The sequence below is a fragment of the Plectropomus leopardus genome, chromosome 17 (genome assembly GCF_008729295.1).
Source record: "Plectropomus leopardus isolate mb chromosome 17, YSFRI_Pleo_2.0, whole genome shotgun sequence".
NCBI classification, from domain to species: domain Eukaryota; kingdom Metazoa; phylum Chordata; class Actinopteri; order Perciformes; family Serranidae; genus Plectropomus; species Plectropomus leopardus.
In genome coordinates this window covers 20119625-20137027 of record NC_056479.1, presented here as the reverse complement: position 1 = coordinate 20137027, position 17403 = coordinate 20119625, and positions in this window count along the sequence as shown.

Here is a 17403-nt window from a genome sequence, read left to right as displayed (position 1 = left end):
TCGATCTCACTTTTGGGATGACGCATGATTGCATATTTCGGTCTGATTCAAGCAGCTGCACACACCTTTCCGCTGTTAATAAATTCAGCGTGCATAATGTCATCGTCAAGGTTAACAGCTAAGGTGCTAATGGGAAGAGGATCCGGGGGTTATAGGTAATGTGGGAAAACTGAGAAACACTTCCTGGTTAGTAAGTATTTCGAGGTGGATGTGATGTCATCTGATGACCTCTCATATACATCATCAAGGAAAACACTGGAGGATAATTGACGGTCCTTTAATCGTATGGTAATTATTGTCACGAATGTTTGCAACTGAAGGCAATCAGCTGAAAAGAATTTCATGCTGTTTTAGCCTCAGCCCTCTATCTTTGTCTCCTCGTTTATGTTCATTAATGTGAAGAGCCGCCATTGTTCCATGGATAATTCATTGACATGCACGGCGGCAGCGCCCGTGTGTTTGTTTGCGTGTGTGTATATGTTTGCCATGGCGGGCGATGCAAAAGGCATGACAAGAAAATAACCTTCCCTCCCTTCCTCCCTCGTCTGATGACGATGACGAGACGCCTCTCGTTCTCTCCCCCTCTATTTTTATCATCTTTACACCCCCCACCGTCTCCGCCGCTCGCTCCATCTCTCTCCCTCTGTCTGTCTCTCACTCTTTCGGCCTCTCTGTCCTTGGGTGTCTGCAGCCAGCTGTGTCTACGGGCCATTAGTGCCCCCCCTCCCCTCCATCCATTTTCCCCATCACTGATTTCTCCAGCAGACTTTACCCCCTCCCCCATCTCGCTCTTACTCCTCCTCCTCCCCTCCTACTCCTCTGTCCCTGTGACCACTGGGGCTCCATTGTCACAGCAACTGCTGATAATAGTCTCGTCCTCAGTCCGGCATACCGTTACGCCACTGCACCAAAATCAGACGGCAGATGTGTGTGCAGAGAGACACATCTGTAAACATCCACATATAGAGGTGAATATAAACACATGCTCGTTATAGAAAAAAACCCTCAAATATATTTTAAAAAACACTAATTTTCATAACACACATGGTGCCAACATGCATACACCGACACACACACCTACACACACATACCACCAAATCTACACAGTCAGCATCCTCCCCTTTCTGTTTATGTAAACATCTTGTTGTGCTGCTAGCCTCTTGCGGCTGCCTCCCGTTATGAAAAGTTATTGCGCTGCATAATGTAGTGCCATTTACTTCTCGACACACTTCCTCTAACTCATTCATCATAATAAAACCCTGATTGATCCACTTTCCCGGTGGCATGCTGACGCTCAGATAGTGTTCGGCCCTTTGGACGCACAGCCGGGGAGAAAGAGAAGGTTGCCTTTGAGAAAGTGGGCCACGGGTACCGTGTCCCGCTGTATCTGCAGCGGGACATGGTACCCGTCAGCAGAAGAGAGCTGGATGATGCATGTGATGCAGATGATTTAAATGACTTTGAATCAGATTGGAATTATTATAGTTTTGGTTTCTATTTTGCTAAAGTGAGACTGTAGTGAGTGCAAAAGCAAGGGTTTAGCACTTACAATATTCCTGTAAATGACCGAGTTCAGTAAAGGGTCTTTTAAACAGAGAGTGGTCTAGAATGGACTCGCCTGGATCACATCTGCTAACATGACACAATAGCATTATTCACATGGGACTAATATTACACGGGGACCTCAACTGACTTGTAATAATAACGGAGGTTGTCTGTGATCTTAATCCCACACGAATCTCATGTGTCCATAATTTTTCAAGTAAAAATTACACTGTGAGTAATTATCCACCATGTTTAATCAAACACAGAGGTCATGTGATGGTCCCGAGTGTATCGGCAGCTCTGAGATTTGGGGTCACGTTCACGTTTTCTGTTTTCTCCAGGCCTTGTTTCTGCCTCTTTTACCAGTAAAGAATGATGGAGGCTGCATAAGCAATTATAAATGAACGTTTTGACAGCATTTTGGGTGCAAGAGGCTCTTCTCACCAAGGTCATATTTTGTTAAAGCATTATGGGGGGGGGCATATATGAAACAGGGGATTTTGGGTCACTCTGAGTCATTTTGTGTATTTTTCTACATTAATTTTATGGTGTACATTTTCTAAATTTTGCAAAAATAAGTCGTCTACTACTCTTTACATTTTTTGGGAAATGGAGGATGCACATTTTCACAGAAACATGTCCATGTGTGGCAGAATGGGTTCTGTTTGTTTAGCTCAAAATTTAAAAAAAGGGGGTTTATGACTGTTTATGACTAGTGGTGCTGTGTAGTGTTTGTATTGCATTAAGTGGAGTTACAAATGACTGTGTGCAACATATGAGTATAATGTCAGTAAATTTGAGTAAAATACAGACTTCCCTTTGGGATCAATGTTTAATATAGGATATTCAATTTGTCTAGACCAGTGTACCAAAATTTACTTGCCTGTTGAATTCTTAAAATGAGGCAATTTTTTATTGCAGTCCACCATCACATGTTGCAAATGTTAGTGGGTGGTGGCACCTTTTATTGGCTGGCGACACCTCAGATTTATCCCGTGATCCCCCAAAGCCCAGGCACACAAAACCCAAGATCAAAGAACTAGCGGCGTCCAAGGCCTACTGATGCGTTGCCTCACATCGCCTGTGTCTCGACCAAAAAGTTGCACTTGAACCCACCACAAAGAATACAGCCGGTCAAGTAGCATGTATGTTCTGTGTCTGCGTGAGAGGAAATTAATCTCCATACCAGCAGGGGGCAGTAGTCCGTATTCATCATTCAAAAAGACAAACCAGAAGGCTGCCAGGATGGAGTCATGGCAGTCTTCCAGTTTGCGTTGGCAAGTTAAAAACACAACCCAGTGTTGAAAGAATAAATAATATTTACTGTGCGCTAGCAAACAAAAACCCAAATAATAATGAACTATTTCTGCTAAAGATGAAAAATAATCTTACAGAACAAGTTTGTTTTAATCTGACTCCCTCTTGACTTTAGCCATTTGTTTACTTTATTCACTTCCATTTCTCTTCTTGTGCACTGAGTTAAACTGCAAATCAGTGTGATGTCTTTCACTGATGGGCTCCGCCATTTCTGACCCCAATTTAACACGCTGATGCTGATAAAAGGCCTACAAGGGCCGATTAGCGCCAAAGGTGCAATGCAAAGGGCGACTGACGCTGAGAGCCACTGGACTACAATCAGTAAAAATGAGGCTAGCATTAGGGGTGGGGAAACATGGACAAATCACATAATTAATTTCAAATCATGACGTTGAGATATGTCATGCAATAGATTCTGTTGACGTTCAAAATAAGATATCGCATTTTGGTTTGTCCAGAAAAATTTAGGGACTTAACCAAAATGATGCAACATTAAAACATTGCCCACAACAACTAGAAATATCAAAGACAAACTTTGTATTAAGAGTTAGCAAAATCTCTGACTTTTGTGAAATTTCTATTGTCTCATAGAATATATTGTCATGTCGTCCGACCTGTCGAGAACAGCTGACACTAGGCCACACTAGACTTCACACAATCACTACAGAATAGTCTGAAATGCTTTTTTATACAAGTGAAAAGGATAATGCATTTCGGAGTGTCTGACTTCTACTCTGTGCATTTCCCTTCATGTATCTTTCCTTCTCTTTTTAAAAAGGATTGGCATTTTTTGTGTGTTTCTGTCATCTGTGCATGCTTGACATTAATGTGTATCTGTATGCTTCTGCATGTATGTGTGCGCTTGTAGTGTGATGACGGGAGTGCTGGTGGAGCATGAATTCTGACAGCTTCAACTACAAAATGACGGCCACACACACACACACACACACACACACACACACACACACACACACACAGACAGAGTCTCACACAACCCATTTTAGGTCCTTTTTAACCACTGGAGGACAATAAAAATGGGTCATCCAAAAAGGGGGGCACTTACATACACACACACAGGCATGTACACAAAATGATGGCCCATTGCATCATCTGCATCCCCCTTTCCTGTCAGCTAACACCCCCCCTCCCCTCACCCCTTCTACTCCTTTCTTCCACCCTTCCATCCTTCCACCCATCTCTCCCTCCTCCCCTCCAACCACTCTATTGATTGAGCCATTCAATTTCCGGCTGTATTTCAGCTACACTGTTGCACTTGAATATGTAAATGAGCCCACGGGGGTTGCCGGTGCTGTTGTTGTCATGGAAACCTCTCATCAAACAGAGACACGCACACAAGATGCTCAGACATACACACACAGCGGCCTCCTTTGGGGTTAGGAAGGAGAGACAAGGTGAAATGTGTGTATGTGTGTATGTGTGTGTGTGTGTGTGTGTGTGTGTAGGCGTGTGTTGTGTGGATGAGTGCTGTGCTCATGTGAAACTGAAACTTTGACAGTGGCATGAGAATTGGCCAGGGCTACAATGACCTCACTGTACCCTTGGGTGTGTAGGCGTGTGTGTGTGTGTGTGTGTGTGTGTGTGTGTGTGTGTGTGTGTGTGTGTGTGTGTGTGTGTGTGTGTGTGTGCATGTGTGAGTTTGTGTGTGCATGCGAGTGTGTGTGTGTGTGTGCATGTGTGAGTTTGTGTGTGCATGCGAGTGTGTGTGTGCACGCAGGCATGTGTGTGTGTGCGTGTGTGTGCGTGAAAGAGAGAGAGTGAGAGAGAGACTGCATGTGTCCATTGCCTCATGCTCTTTCAAAACTCCCTCCCTCACTTCCCCTCAAAGACTCCCCCCTCCCTTCCACTTCTCCCCCATCTCTCTCCCTCTCTCCCCCCTCGCACCATGTTTTTGCAGCCCTCTAATCGCACTGACAGGAGAGCAGCACTCTGTGTGGCTCCTGCCACCATGCATGCACAGAAACACACAGGGAACACAAACACATGCAGAATTAATACACTCACCATGTTTCCCCCTTTCTCGCACATGCACATCAGTGAACTCCGAGACACGAACACACACACACTCACACCCCGCGTCAGTCTGAGCGAGCAGTGTTGTGCACCGTTAATGCGCTTCTCTCCCTCTGTGCCACTGTCTGTCCCTGTATGTTGCTTTGGGGACATTTTTAGGTCACGAGGATGTTACAACAATCTGTGTGTGTGTATGTGAGTGTGCATAAGAGAACAGGGAAAATGTCTGTGTTTACTGCACTATGCATTTGCATCTGTGAATGTGTTTATAGCATGTGTGTGTGTGGTTTTAGTCTGTATTTCTGTGCAAGGAGCGTCAAAGCAGCATTTAATGAAGGTTAATTTTGTTGGAATAATGTTAAACTTAAAGGGACAGTTCATTCAAAAGCAAAAACATATTTTTCCTCTTACTTGTAGTGCTATTTATTAGTCTAGATTTTTTTGGTGTGTGTTGTTTTGGTGATATCAGCCACAGAGATGTCTGCCTTCTCTCCAATATAATGGAACTAGATGACACTCGGCTTGTGGAGCTCAAAGTGCCAAAAAATGTTTGAAAAACTCAACAGCAATGTTCCAGAAATCATGACCTGCTCAAGATAATCCACAGACCTTGTTGTGAGCAGTTTCATGAAAGATTTTTTTTTTTCTTTCATCCCCGCCGACAGCATAAACACACAGAAGGAAATGTGCATCTACTCAGGGACAAGTGGACAGCGCGAGATGTAAACATTAATGGCGTCCTCTTCGGCTGAGCTGTAACATTAGCGAGCTCAGTGGTGCTGAGTGAGCCAGCGATGCACGCTTCCTTCTGTGTTGTGATACAGCTGATGGGTGTAGTTCAATAGCAAGAAATGATTTCCTACATGAGACTGCTCACAATATTGTTATCTTGAGTAACCGGCTCATTACTTTTGGAAAGACACATTGCTGTTGAGTTTTTCTTTCTTTTTTTTCTTTTTGCACTTTAAGCTAGGGCTGCATGATATGCAGAAAAACGCATATTGTGATAATTTTGACAGATTTTGAACATAAAAAATTATGTTATATTCTGTATTATTTGTATTTGGGGTCTGTACCAAACAAGCATGTTCAACATCTGCAATATGACTAGTATCACAATGCTTTATTAATAATGGTATGTTGTGACACATTTCACCTTTTTCAAAAAAAATGCATCTCCTGCGATTTGGATACTGCACTTGGCCATATTGCAATATTGATAATATTTTGATTAATTACCCCAATTACCCTAATTTGAGCACCACAAGCTGATTTCCATCTGGTTCTGTTATATTCAAGAGAAAGTAAACATCTCTACTAAAGATCTCTAACATTTGGCAACTCACACCAAAAAAATCTAGATTGATAAATAGCACTACAGGTAAGAGGAATAATATTTATTTGTGATTTTGGGGTGAATTGTCCCTTTACTTAATATTTTTATAATTCAGGAACAACCAAAGTCGAAGCACAGAAAAACACATTTTTAGTTTTAATTTAATAAGTACTGAACACTCAGCAACACAACATCACTGCTTCTTTAACAAACTCAAATTCTGTCATCCAGTTTTGATTCAAACGCTGTGAAATCGGTGCACGGAAATATTCTTTTCCCCAGCCAAACACTGCTCAATTCAAACCAGTTAAAAATGAAAGAACAACTAAACATCAATCTCTAAACTGAAATAAACTATTCAAACTTTTGCAGTAAGAAGTTTTCAGGGCTTTTAAGTTTCTCAGCAAAGTGATAATAACTGAATCAAAGCAATTGTTAAAAATCAATGCAAAGCTTTCTCTCTGTCTCCCTCAACAGATACATTATTAATGCAACTCATAGAAGCAAGGGCATTTATCTGAACAATAATAAGTTATTTGATGATGTGGTCGGGGTTAAAGCGTTCAGCCGGCAGCCGGGCCCCATCCCTCTCATAAACAATGACACTTCAATTTGGGTATGAATCAAGAAGGAAACATTTTCTCTCCCCTGCAAGAAACAAATGTCTCCCATAGCGGTTTCGTTTGAGCTCAATTTTGGGAGAAAGCGGAAGGCCTTGTGGGCATAGCTGAGTGAGTGCTGGTGCATGTGCATGTACGGGTATGTATGTATGTGTGTGTCTTTGCGTTCGTGTGTGTGTGCGCACTGCTAGGCAAATGAGCTTGTCAGTATGCGGTGCAGGCCTCTCTCTGGTGGCAGGCAGATGACAGTGCAGTGATTGGGCTGATTTCACCGAGGACGTGAGGGGAAATCTGAAGGCTGCCTCAGGGCTCAGGTGCTTATCACCTCCCCACACACACTCACACACATGCGTGCGTGCACACATACACACACACACACACACACACACACACACACACACAGATATAAACTCTACCGCTAACTTTTGTAGTCCACCTTAAACAAACACAGATGCATGGACACATACATGCATGCACTCCTTCTCCTGTAATTTATTACAAAGTTAATTATCAAAATCTCTTGTGAGTCTGTTAACCATGCTGTTTGTCTGGCCACCCAGTGCTAGCCACGCGCGCACACACACACACACACTGCAGGTATGTGTGTGTGAGACCAATTATTATAGCCCAGGGCAGGTGGGAAAGGGGAAATTAGAGTTTGCATGAAGGTCTGCATGCACTTCCTCAGACAATCATTGACAATTAATTACAGCCTAAGTGGCAGTTAGTAAATCACACAAACACACATATGCGCAAACCAGATTAATTTTGGCTACACGCTTGCAGGGAATTTGTCACAAAAAATGGTTATTGCTTTTTTTATTTCTTTTTTTAACAGACAATTTCCTGATAGATATTCTGGTGCAGTCATTGTAGAGCCTTCATGCTGTTCGCTTATGCACGAGGTTTTGGTCGATTTATGTTTTTAGCTCGTTTTATGTCTTCAGTATGGTCAGATTATATCCTGAGATTTCTTCTTTAATGTGAGCTCATCAAAGGAAATCCCCTATGTAGGATGTATTGAAAGTTTAATGCTTAATTTTTAATTTAAAAAGGTTTATGACTCAGTATAGGGTGGTTACTGCATATTCATCAAGGTTTAAATAAGGCTGTTACGTGTTGTTTCGCCTTTATAGGTCATATGAGATAGATGTTTTTCATGAAGGTTGTTAAGCAAGGAAGAAAAAAATCCCCTGAGGGCTTTTTTTATAACACCAGCTAGAAAAAGGTGTCTAATTTCAACCAGTTCAACATTATTCAGATTAGAATATTTTAGGATCATTACAAACGCACTGGGGGAAGTCAAGTTATTTTAATGACAACATATTGTGCTACTATGTGTAGAATATCATGCAAATGACGCATGTCACATATTATATTATGTTAGTATCAAACTTTATTTTAAGCCAAACCATGATGTTTTACTCTAAACTTAACCATGTACTTTGGTTGCCTAAAACTAAAAAAGTAAACAAAGTTCGTTTTTTTTTTTTAAACCTTTATTCTAAGTGTATTTTGAAAGGAGCTTGTATGCATTTAATAAACATAAACAAGAGTTTACTTTGAAAGACACAATGCATACAGCAAGGGTAAATTGATATGCCGTCCCTGAGAATCCAAAACTGACACTAGGGAAGAGTTGTGGGTGGGAATTTGTTGCAAAGAGCCTTCTTATAAATGCACTCTTTAGCTCAGCTGAATCAGGTTTACCAACTCATCCTCAGATGTGGACCAGAACAAACTATAAGTTTGAAAATGCCATTTGGGGTTTAATTAAAAAACATCCACTATTTGCACTGCTGAGGGGGCAACATAGCTATTATCTTTCAGATTAATCACACCGTTCTAAATTTGGCTCATCGTATCATTCATAGCTTTCCAACCAATTACTACCATTATTACCGAATGTGGAATTTAATTGTTTTAGACATCAATCATCTCCTAATCAATGCACGCGCTGATCTAACTACAGAGATGAATCACTGTGTTGTTGCTGATAAGTTAGCATGTTGTCATGAGAACCAGCCTCACATTGTGTCCTCCTCCAGTGTTTGCTGAGTGATTTTAGTGCTTTAACAGTTTATACACAACCGCATCTGATGACTGTGGTTGATTTTCATCCAGCTCCAGAAGCCACACAGCACTTGTAACCGGCCCAAACCAACGCAGCGATGCAGTTTCACTTCAGTTCACGGCAGTGCAGCAATTTAAAATAAATTACCTTTGATGGTTCACAATAGATTGAAATGGGGACTGTGGGAGAAAAAAAGCATCGACAAATGACAAAAGATAAATTGAGGGTAAAAGGGACTGAGAGGTTCAAGTCTTTGGTGTCGCTCCACTTGGTAAAAAAGTGGCTCAATAGCAGCTGTCAGTTAGAAAGAGATGTTAGACGGCCTGCCTATTTTCCGTCTGTCTGCCTGTCTCCGTGTCCATCTTGCTGTCTGTTTATCTGTCTATTTGTCCGTCTTTCTCCAATCTCACACGTGTCTGCAGCAGGAAAGACCGTAAATTAAACATCTAAGATTCTCTCTCTCCCTCTGTCCTTGGCTCTTATCCCTTTGCTCTGTTCCTCTCACCCTCCTCCCTGGTCTTTCGGCTCACTCAGCCCTCCCTGGCTCGCCCCCGACTGTATTTCTTCTTCCTCCTTTCATCTCCGTCCTTCCCCTCTCTTCTCTCTGGGCAAGATAGAGAAAGAGAGAGAGGGTGAGGGATGGCGCGAGGAGGCGGAGGACTGGGGTGGGTGGAGATCATAGAGGAGATGAGGCCGTGTGGTGCGGATGGATAGACAGATGCATTGATAAGGGCTGCCGACTCCACAGCACGCTCGCTGCATATCCAATCTCTCTCCTCCTGTCTCTCTCCCTCCGTCTCTCATCTCTCTTTTTCATTTCAGGACTAATGCTCCCGTAGCCTTCAAATGTCAGTTCAGTATGGCAACCTATTAGATGGTTAGCCCGAGTGGCTGACAGCTCTCTCTCTCTCTCTCTCGCCGTCTCACACCCGTTCAGGACAGAATGATTGTCTGAGGCTTCTGCCGCCATTCAGAACAGGTGAGAGACAGGGAGACCCTGAAGGAGCATTGCAGCAAAGGACTCTCTCACGTCCCCCTTTGGAAATGCCACTCTGCCTGACCAACAGTGCAAAGTAACTACATTTAGTCAAGTGCAGTATTTAAAGCTGCTGTAATCAGTATTTCAACAACAACAAGGATCGGTTCATGACTATTTGTGTGATGCGTGAAAGGGGTTGCGCATCATGGCGAGCCAAAAGAAATACCACCAGACTTTCCAGTTCCTCCTCTGCACTGCTAAACTATAGCATGTAGCACTATAAGCATGTTTTTAAGCTTAGTGTTTTGGTTTTTACAGTCTGCAACTTTAGTGGCTCACTGTCAAAGCGTTCAGCAGCACCGTCTCCACTGAACACAAACTGCTCAACATCAAACAGCAGAGAGGCACAGTTAGCATCTGGCTGGTGAACACAGTGAAGCATTTAGGAGCAAAAGAGATATTTTCCTCAGGAGTTGGTGGAGACCAAACACAGAGCTAAAAGAGAGCAAATAATGGACTTGAAAGGTTCACCCAGGTCGACAGAAACACCAAATTAATGTGAAAGATGCTTTTTTGAACAATTTTGAGGTGCTTAATTCTAGTATTTCCAATGTATACCTCTTTATAGTTCTACTTCATTAGAGTTAGGAGAGGAATATTATTACTTTTTACTAAATTACACTCATCACAGCTAGTTACATTGCAGATTCAGGGTTTTTTTTTTAAGATTATTTCTATGGGGCATTTTTCCTTTATTATATAGGATAGTTTGAAAGAGACAGGAAGGTTGGGACAGAGAAGGGGGAAGGAAACCCGGGCTGCTGCAGGAGCCTGAGGCATATGAGGTGCACACTCTAACCTGTGAGCTAGAGGTCGCCCCGCAGATTCAGGTTTTAAATACAAAACATGTGATTGGTTTATTGAAAAAATGATACATAATTAGTGATATAACTTAACTGTACATAAAGCAGGTAAAATTAGCTTTGCCTTGATAACCACCAACATTAAAATGCTGCTTATACTTCAGTTCATCAACTGAACTAATGCATCATAACAATGGCAAGATTAGAAATCTGCAACATTTTTTGCCGATATCAAATAAAAGCCACAGACTGCATCGTATTAAGTTGTTATGAGCGGAAAATTCACCACATCTAAGCAGAGGTTAGAAGTGATGAATTTACAGCTGAGTGGGCAAAGCATCTCCTCCTCCAGGAAGCTGCCTCCATCTCTCTCTGACTCACCCTGTGTCTGCAGCTACCTGTACTGGAGAGCAGTGTAAAAGTGAAGACTGCTCACTCTGCGGCTAAATCTGATGAATCAAACCTCTCCAGAAGTACACTGCACCTTGACCGACAATAAAAACAAACAGCAGTGTGACTTAAGGAATCTCAGGTAACTGAGGGGCCTCTCACCGATGATTTATATCTTAGACTTTCAGGGGGCCTCACTATACTGAGTATACTTTATATACTTGAAACATGTTTTCTGATAAAACGTACTTAAAGGCATACTATGCAGGAATCATCGGTTATTATTTTTAAACAGCACTGCCAGCAAAAAATGACAGTGAAAGCCAACCCCAAATTCACTCTCATTTTGAAATTATAGCGTTTCACCTCACCATATTCGTGTCTTTTTCTTTGTTTGTCAGAGATTTTCGTAGCTTCCTCTTGGATACATGCTATTTTCAGACTGACACCTGGTCACTCTTGTTTTATCACCAACCTTACTCACCCATTGCGCCTTGCAACATCACGAACGTAGCAACATAAGAAGAAAAAAAGAAAATACAGACACAGGGCAGAGTCTCTGCAGATAAATACACTGCCAATCACACTTCTGGGCTGTAAGTGATGACTGAGCGATCACATTTGTATGAGTCCATACATTGTTTTGTAGGAAAATCTTGCATAGTAATATAAGTAATACTTTGAATCCAGATCTTCCGCTTGTTATAGTGTATTTATACATTGTGGTGCTGCTACTTTTTCTTACATTAAGATTCTTGATTTCTTCCTCTGTGACTGCATCCCACTGAAAATAGTTCCAGCAAAGCAAAAATAGAGAGACAGACAGAAATATATATATATAAACAGAGAGAGAGAGACACTGGGAGAACGGCATGAAACAGAGGATTAGGGGCTTAGTTAGCCTGCATGAAATCCCCTTTTCCTCTTGCGCCCTACAAAGGGAAGAAGGCAATTGTCCACATTATACAAAAAGAGGCAGAGAGGGAGGCGTGGGGGGAGAACGCGGGAGACATTGAGGGGTAATGCAGAAATCTGACTGAATCCATCGTTGTTTTTAATGTTTCCTCCCACCCCGCACACCGCTCTGCATGGCTGCCGCCCCACCTGTGACATCACATTTATCAATTCAGGAAGCTGTTTTTTTTCTCGTGTTTGGCAAAGAGGGAGGAAAAAGTGACATTGGCCTTGAAACCTGCTATTGTCTTGCCTCCAGGACAGCCAGCCAACCAGGCAGCTCAGTCAGAGAGAGAGAGATAGAGTCAGAGAGAGAGAGAGAAGGGGAGAGACGGTTGCCATGGTTACTTCCCGGGAGATGCGAGCACACTTGTTTATCTGTTGGCCGAGGGAGCGTGCACGGCGGGCCCTCTCGCTGAGCAGATGTGTACGTGTGCATGTTTGTGTGTAAGTGTGTGTTCATCAGCGTGTGGCTGTGTGCGTGTGAGTGTGTGTGTGTCTATGGATGCGACTGAACGCACGCACGCACACACACCAGGAATCATAAACTGAATCTTCCACGGCTTTCTTTGTAAACAAACCTGCACACACACACACACACACACACACACACACACACACACACACACACACACACACACACACACACACACACACTCAAACTCACACCTGCTTAATAGAACTCCAGCTTACCTGCTCGGTATTATTGAGCCAACAGGAGTGGACTGATGCAAGCTAATTGGCCTGGTGTGAGCTGAGCACCATCTGAAGAGTGGAGGAGGGAGAGAAAAAGGAGGAGAGAAGACATAAACAGACAAAAGGGAGAGAGGAGAAAGTGCTGGTTGATAGACAGAGAGCAGGGGAAGGAAATAAGAGCAGAATGACAGAAAGTTGGACAAAAAGAAAGGAGAGAGAATGAGATGTGACACAGAGGAGGGGATGTGGAGGAGAAAAGACGGAGAAGAAATTAGATGGGAGGAAAAAAGAGGGGAGCCGGAGAAAGAAAGAGGCTCAGATAAAGAGCAATGCAGAGGGAGAATGAGAAAAATGACAGCACTGGAAAGAAATAAAGGCATTAGAGAGAAAGTGAACGAGACAGAAATATGAAGGAACACCTGGCGAGAGCAGCAAAGAAAATAAGAGATGGAAACACAACGAGAACAAGTGATGAATATCAAGAATAAGAGGGAGGAAATGTGATGAGACGACTTGTGATGTGACGAGATGCGAAGCGACGAGTGCAAGCCGAGGCGTGCTGCCATGCTAGCAGAGAGCGGCCCCAGCCCTATAGAGCACACACTGCGGGCTCTGTAGTATGTCAAATGTCACAGACACAAAGTCACAAGGCTGCACAGGCTCCACTCCCTCACACACACACACACACACACACACACACACACACACACACACACACACACACACACACGACATCACACGCAGACGCCCACACAGAGGCACAGAGGATGCTTGCATGTTTGTGGAATTGCACGCATGAGTTGTTTTGCATTTTTTTTACCTTGCAAGATGAGGTCACACATATTACCCTCTGTAATACCCTTCTGTTTTGCGTATCCAAGACTAGGGGTGGGGTGCCCCAAGACTTTTTTTTTTTTAAGATTATTTTTACATCTTTTGCCTTCACTGGATGGGACAGTTTAAGCATAAAAGAGGGAGAGAGAGGGGATAACATGTAGCAAAGGGCTATGGGTTGGAATTAAACTCACGGCTGTCGCGGCACCAACATAACCTTTGTATAAGGGGCGCCTGCTCTACCAGGTGAGCCACTGGATGCTCCGGATATTCCAGTTGTTGTTGAGATAGAGGAGCTGCACAGCCGTCCAGTTAGAGATTTTTCATACCGAGTAATTTAAGAAATCCTTTAATCATTAATTAAGACTTATATAATCATATTGTTTTATTCTTAAAATCTCAGATTGTTACCTTCCGAGACACTGGCACGCATATAAAATAATAATATTGTCTTAGTCTGAAACTTTTGTTCCAATGATTTATGGTCACTTTCTTTATAACAAGCAGAAACTACAAACTAACAAAAGAAATCCCCAGCGTGCCAGTGTCTCGGAAGCTAACAAGCTAGCCAGCTAACACGTTATTAATGCAGATTTGTGCATGACTGTCCCACATTTTGACATACTTCCATGTCATATTCCCTCTTTGATGGCATATGTCTCCTGAAATTTAACCAAACAGCAAAGTTGCTGCGTTTGTTACCGTTCCTCTAATATCAGTGCAAACTGGCAGAGAAGAGCATGGGTTGCTAACGTTAGCCCACAGAGCATGCTGCTAGTTGCCTGGAAATGAAGCATTGTCGTTTTTTATTTGATGACTTGTTTGATTGATTAATAGCGTGAAACAAAAAGGCCCTGACACACCAAGCTGACAGTTATCCGGTTGGCTTTTGCGGTATTTCCCCCACTGTTGGCCCCTGTCGGCCCTTTTTTAGCTAATTCAGCATGTTGAATTGGCACCAGAGACAACCGTCGGTGAGTGAAATCCCTGTGATTGGCAGTCTGGCTCAGTGCACGAGAAGAATAAGGAAAGTAAAAAAAGGGCTAGATTTAAGGAGTGACTTGAATTAATTATTATTTTTCTTTAGCCATCAAGCTCTTTAACAGAACCATTTCCTGATGGTTTGTGTTGTTGTTAACTGGTGCACGATAAATATGCTTTACTTCATTGGATTGTGTCGTTCATGTGCTAACTAGCAATATGAAGGTCTTCCAGTTTCCCTTTTTGAACGACGAATACAGACTACTTGCGCCTGCTTTGGTATGGAGAGTTTTTCACACTCGTGCAGGACGGTGGTTCTTTGATTGATGGTTCTTTGATTGCCGTTTGTTGTGTTTGGGCCTTTAAGTTTTAAACAAATTGCAAGCATCCTAAAAACCGCAATTAGGCTGCCTGTAGCCCACGCAAGAGAAATCACCACAGCAATAACTGTTGCATTTGTTTACGTAAACAACAGTATACCGATCGGATCAGTCTTGAAGGGTTGTCCCATTTCATAGAGGAATTTTTCAACAACCACCTCTTGTAACTCTGTTCTGAGGGGCACTTGAAAACGAGGGGTACGTGTAAAAATAAGAAATGTGACACACACATACAGTGTGAGGTTCCTTTGGGCTCCTCATACCAGCGGTGTCGTCTCCAGCCTGATATAAGGTGAACACACACAACTCGTTGTTGAGCTTGCCCATTATCTGAGACAGATAGACCTCTAAGGCTCATGCTGTCAGCTTCATTTGCACAGAGACAACTTGTGTAGGTGTGTGTCTCCACATATGTGTGTATGTCCCTATTTTTTCCATGTGAGGTGAGCGCCAGAGTCACCCTCCTTAAAATAACAAGCTGGCCTTTTCCCTTAGGACAGCAGACAGCCATCCTGCAAGCTGCCTGATCCTGGGCCGCCCTAGTTCACAGCTCAATCCATCTCCCTCTTTCTCCTTCTGTCTCTCTCTCACTTTCACTTTCACTTCACGTCTTTGTTTCTCTCTTACTCTCCATGAATCACACACATAGTCAGTGGTGGCCTAATAAGCCGTGCTGCTCTTCCCGACTTTCCCTCTTTCTCTTGCCGTGTCTCCTCCTGCAATATTGTTCTGCCTCTCGCGCAACGTTGCTGCATTCACAGATACATAAATAAGCCCGCAAACTAACTAAAAATGATCAAACATACAGGAATGCGGCATAATAAGAGACACACACCCTAACAAGGCACACCACCTCCACCTCCAGTTAAGCTTAATGAGCTCTCCTCTGGCTAACTGGCCTAGAAAAGGCAGCGGTCAGCAGCCCAAAGCCCATTTATCCAGTGAGCTCTAATTTTTATCAGCTTCTGCACTTCAGCAGCAGATCCCTCAGCTCTGTCTCACTAGCTGTGCAGGGGAGGCTGCGAGAGAATAGGCCTCATTCACTCAATTAATAGCTCACTGTGTGTATGAAACGATGCTGAAATACAAGCAGTGCCAAAACTGGAAAGAGTGGATAAATGAAAAGCGGCAAATGGTTTTAAGGACTTAGCAGTGTCTAATTTGCCACTAAAATGGTTTTTATTGCATATATAAATAATGATTGTAAGCACATTTGTGGAGATATTGCTCAGAAGATGGAGAGAAGAATACAGTGGGGGGCAAAATCTCATTAAACCGGGATGAATGTGTGTTTGTATCAGGGTGATTGTGAGAGAGAGCAACGGCATGAATTCTTCATATTTTCCTTGACCTGTAGGTTTCTGGATCGAGGAATGTATGTGCACGGTGTGTTTGAAGGCGCTTTCAAATCTGTGTGCATGTGTGCGTGTGTTTTCCCTCTCGGTAGGTGAAGATGCGAGCCAGGCAGGCCTACAGGCTGCTGGGGCTGTATGGAAATTAGGAGAAACACCGCTGAGAAGCAGGTGATGGAGGAGACATGGGGGAGGAGAGGGAAGGAAGGAAGAAGAGGAGAGTGGTGGAAGGGAGTTGGATAATGAGGACTCTGATGAGAAGGATGGAGAGCCCTGAATAGAGGCGTCCCAGAGATCGAGAGAGGTTAAAAAAAAAAAAAAGAGGAAGACAGAGTGGTGAAGGAGGGGGTTATGAATGGACGGTAAAAAGGGAAACAGCTGCCACTAGTGGCGGCCTGTGGAAATAAATAATAGATGTGACGGAGGAGGATGAGGGAAGATGAAAGGGGGAGAGGAAAGTGAACAACAGAGAGAGAGAGGTTTATTCTGAGGTGAGGCAAAAAGAGGTGTGTGGGTAAAATTTAAAAAAAAAAGAGAGAGAGATTGTGATGAAATTTCAGAAAGATGAATGGACCACAGAAGACAACAGGGATGTGAGAAATTAGAGGGCAGGTGGAGCAACTATTAAAAAGATGCGAGGATGAGAAGGCTGGGCGGAGTGGTCACAGGCATTAAATGAGAGGGAAAATGAAAAAAAAAACAGCACGCTGGGGAGACAAAGCTAAAGATGGGGCAATTTAGCCAAAACAGAGAGATGTGGAAAGAGCGTGAGCAGAGAGATAAAAACTGAAAAGGGATGAGAGAGGAGGAGGAGGAGGAGGAGGCCAACAGACTGATACAGAGAGAGAGATGATGGGAGGAGGAGGGTGGAGCTGGCAGTGGCAGGACATGGGTGCAGGCGTGGAGACTGTGGCATGCAGCTCAAGTTGGCATGGACTCTATCACTCACTCTCAGGCCTGGGCGCGGGGCCCTCGGTGGCAAAACACACACACACACACACGCACACACACACGGATGAGACGCGCACAAGCAGATCAAACACAAGGACAT